Source organism: Grammomys surdaster, unplaced genomic scaffold (genome assembly GCF_004785775.1).
Source record: "Grammomys surdaster isolate TR1022 unplaced genomic scaffold, NIH_TR_1.0 314, whole genome shotgun sequence".
Taxonomy (NCBI): Eukaryota; Metazoa; Chordata; class Mammalia; order Rodentia; family Muridae; genus Grammomys; species Grammomys surdaster.
In genome coordinates this window covers 1,599,751-1,604,429 of record NW_021604733.1, presented here as the reverse complement: position 1 = coordinate 1,604,429, position 4,679 = coordinate 1,599,751, and positions in this window count along the sequence as shown.

Genomic DNA, 4,679 nt, shown 5'->3' with positions numbered 1-4,679 from the left:
TGGCAGGTTTTTAATTAATCAAGATCTAAACCACTTCACTATAGATGATAGTCTATGCATCAGTAAACTATTCCTTAACTGGCTTCCTTCTACCTTGACCTTCTTCTTGATTTGTCACCCTACTTCTGAGGATTCATTCCCAAGTCGTTTGGAGTCACATCTAGGACTCTTACTGCACATGCCTGTAAGGTCAGTGGGAAGTATAGCTGTCGAGACCTTTGTGGAATCAGGAGAGCTTATCTGATACCACTCTGCAGCTAGACAGTTCCAGGATGTCTTTGGCATCCTTTCCACTTACCCTGTATGTTGACCCTACAAATCTGCAAACAATCTCTCTAGTCATTGCTCATGTTCCCATTCATTCCCTTCCTACCTTCTCATTTCTATCATGAAGACTGGGAAGGACCGGGAGGAGATGAAACATAAGGCAGAATATCATCAGCAGAGCCACAAACATAGTGTGACAGGAGACTAGGGTAGATGGTTGACACCAACATTAGCATATGAAGGCGAGGGCAGCAGCTCAGCTGTCAAGAGCACTGGCTGTTCTTCCAATGGACAGAGTTCAGTTCCCAGCACCCACATAGCAGCTCACAGTTGTCTGTAGTTCCAGTTCCAGGGGAATCCAACGCCCTCTTCTGGCCTTCAAGAGCACTGCACACACATGGTACACATTCGTTCATTCAGGCAAAACACTGCCCCCCCCATAATATTCTTTTAAATTAGTATATGAAAGACCCAGTTGGAAGAGTTAAAGATTAGTGCCCTTGTCAGATCTCTTCCTGATCCCTCCCCACCTTCTTGCCAAGGCCAACATGTAACAAAATATGAGAAAAAGAAGCATGCAGTACGTGTGACTTAAGTGTTCCATTCCACTGCACCTGTTCAGGTGCCATTGCTCTTCTTACTCCCTTGGGAGTGCACTCTTAAGAAAATGTCCCTTAAGCTGGGCAGTGGTGGCACACACCTTTAATCGCAGCATTCTGGAGGCAGAGGTAGGAATATTTCTGAGTTTGAAGCCAACTTGATCTACAGAGCAAGTCCAGGACAGCCAGGACTACACAGAAAAAACCTGTCTCAAAAAAACAAAACAACAGCAATAAAAAAAAAAAACCCCCCCCCATTCCCCCCCCCCAAAAAAACCAAAAAAAAACCCCAAAAAAACAAAAACAACACCCTTCCCCTCCAAAAGAAAAAAAAGAAAAAAAGAAAATGTCCCCGTTTCTACTACTCATGTGTGGCAGTCTAATTTCTTCCTCTGGAACACAAGAACCTGAAACTCATGGTGGCTGCCCACGAGACTCTGACACCTGCTTCTGTATAATAAAGGGCACTCCATGGTTTCCCTCGTGCACCTGGAGCACCTTGCTAAGCATTCTCTTGGAAGCTAGAGGGCATGGGAACCTGAGAACTCAGAAGAGCCAAGTCCTTCATTCAAAGAACAGGAGGCATTAGTGGAGGAGGAGCAGTGGCCAGGAGGAGGACTGGGAGTTTGGTGGGAGATGGGTAAGGGTTTGGTAGAGAACAGGAAAGCAAGGAACTGCCCTCTGTGTCTGTGGGAATCAGTTTCTCTAGAGAGGGAAGAAGCAATTCTGTTCCATTTTGAGGGAAAGTTAGGAAGGATGTGAGGAAAAGGAAGAGTAGCCCCTGATTCCTGGTAGGAAGTCCCAAGTTCAGGCTGAAGCTTTCTTCTGAGGTCTTAGCCAACCCAAGGTTGGGGATGAGAACTTGCACAAAGAATCCTGGACCCATGGCCATCTCACTAATGAGGACAAAGGGATTGCTGGCAATGATATCAAGACCAGGACCCCAGACATTTCTTGACAGCATGTTTGCTCTCTGACACTACAGGTCTGTGTTTTCAGAGTGACCTGCCTTTTCCCTCTAAGGATAGGTGTGAGAGCCTCCAACAGCTCCTTCTCCCCTGGGAGTCATCGCACAGTAGGCTGGGGAAGAAGCTGTCTCGGATGAGCACTGTATCTTTCATCTAGAGATCTTAAGGAGCCTTAATGACAACCACGCTTCATTATTCCTGCTTTGTGGATGAGGACAGTGACTCAGAGGGCTTGGAGAGTTTCTCATTCACGCTGGGAGTTATTGCCAGAACCATGAACGAGCCTTGGGATGAAGGTCGACTTCATAAACCTTTAAACCTGTACCTTTATAGTAGTAAAGTTTACAAAAATAATGACCCCTTTGCACTGAGGGTTCATGCCTTTGTTCTGTTATTAAGTCTGCCTTAGGTGGGGCATAAGCATCTTAGGACAGAGATCAACATGAATCCTTCAGTGTGAAGCAAGGTGGGAAAAGCTGTGTGTTTTATTGGTAATGCGTGGACCACTCATGGTTCATTGTTTTCATCTATCTACCCACCTATCCATCTACCCATTCATCTATCCATCCATCCATCCATCCATCCATCCCTCCCTCAGTGACTCATTGCAGTAATACACACTTCCATCTCTATGACATCACCTGTAAAATAGCATTGGCAAAAGACTGTTTTGGAAATTAAGATAATTTCTATGAAGCATACTGCCTAACATATGGTAAACCCTTAAGGTAGCTATTATCATTACACAAGTAATTACAAGAGGTATATCTAAATACACACACACACACACACACACACACACACACACACACACACATACACACACACATTCTTGAATAGCCCTTTGTAGGATGGATCGGGCAAAGTTGCAGCTGAAGGGGGTTATTTCTTGGGGAAGAGACTGATCTTTCACATTAAAAACTAGAAATGAGGACGTGGTCCTTCAGTAAATAAAAGAGGACGAGTCCTGGATCCGCACTTTAGATCATGACGTGTCTGAAGCATTGGGAAGATAATAAATCAACACGAGTCACTTACAGCGGGTAAAAATATGGAGACACAGGACAGAAGTGGGTTTCAGCTTTATATCCTGGAGAGTTTAGTTATAAAGCCCTAGTCACTCATAGGCCTGTCTTTATTTTCCATTGTTCTTCCTTAGAATAGAACAAACATCTTTGCAAATTCTTGCTTGACTCATCTTCGATCAGGACACCTGAAACTCAGTGTTTAAAAGGGAGACAGAATGGGAGAGTTGAGGTGTAACAGGAAATGGAGTTGGAGGTGCCGTAGGAAGGAGCAAGCGCAAGGGAGACTTCTGAAGGCCTATTTGGAAGGAATTAGGTTGATATCATTAGGAACCTGTCGACTCCTCCTAACCTCTTGCAACTTCACTCTTCTGTGTGAGCTAAATCCTGGTTCTGAAATCCTCCCCAGCCCAGACACAAAATCCAGATGCTATAAAGAAAAGCCTTCACAGTTTTGACTGGCTGAAAAAATAGAAATGTTTGTGTGACAAAAGATACCCAAACCCAGAAAGAAAAACCAAAGCCTGGGAGAAAATCTTTACCAAATGTAACGAATTTTAAGGATATAGTGTACAAGGAGGGGTGTTCTTGATGCTAAGGAACTCTCACACACTACTAGGGAAGAGGCAAAGCCAACACAAGATGTAAACAGGCAAGTTTATAAGAAGTGGGCATCCAGAATACTCATGTCCAGTAGTAATTAAGAGAATGCAAAAGGAAATGGTATGTTACTGTGTTTGACTCTTTAATTGACAAAATCAGAAACATTTATAATACTTTGTATTGGCAAAAGCATAAGCATGGATGACAATGTGAACTGATTAGTGTGTGTGTGTGTGTGTGTGTGTGTGTGTGTGTGTGTATACCACAACACATGTGAAGGTCAGGGAACAGTTCTGTAGCTGTGGTTCTTGGGATCAGACTCAGACGGTCAGACTTTCAAGGCAGACTCTCCTACACACTGAGCTCCTTGGTAGCCCACAGTACTCTAAAGGATAGTTTTGCAGTAGCTGTGACTTTAAAGGTTGTTTTGTTAAATAATCTGCTTTTAAGGAATTAGTCTCATTCACATCTCCACACAAAGGCAAAAGTACAAGAATGACAATGACAACATGAAAACATTTTATTATTATTTATTACTACTATTATTATTAATTTGGTTTTTAGAAACAAAGTTTCTTTGTGTAGTCCTGACTATCCTGGAGCTCACTCTGTAGACCAGGCTGGTCTTGAACTCACAGAGATTTGCTTGCCTCTCCAGCACCCAGATTAAAGGTGTGTGCCACCACCACCCAGCATGAAAACATTTACTAAGGGCCAGCCAGCAATCAGGACACTGAGACTCAGAGAAGTTAGGTAACTGACTCAGGATCACACAGGTAACATGTTGTTGGGAGCTGACTCCTAGCCGAAAGCGGCTATCATCTTTGTAGCCATCTTGAGCCATATACCCTAACAAGAGACTTGATTTCTACAGCCCACAACAGCTGAGCACACTCTGATACACATCTTGTTTTTCTCACATATCTTGTTTTGCTGTTTAGTGCTGCCAGCTGCTAGGTGCACATGGTCTCCACGATGCTAGGCACATGACGTAGTACCTTCAGCTGTGCTTGTCCACGAGGGCAAGGCATGTGGTAAAGGGTATAAATACCTAGGATTTCCTTTCCAAAGGAGAGACTTGATCAGATTCTGTCTTGTCTCCAGTCTTCCTGTCTCTTGACCCTCCATCCCCACTCTCTCTCTTGTTAGACCCTGACCCGTGGACCGGAGCAGCAGAACAGGCCATTACAAAGTGGCCCCCAAATGTGGGTCAGAAC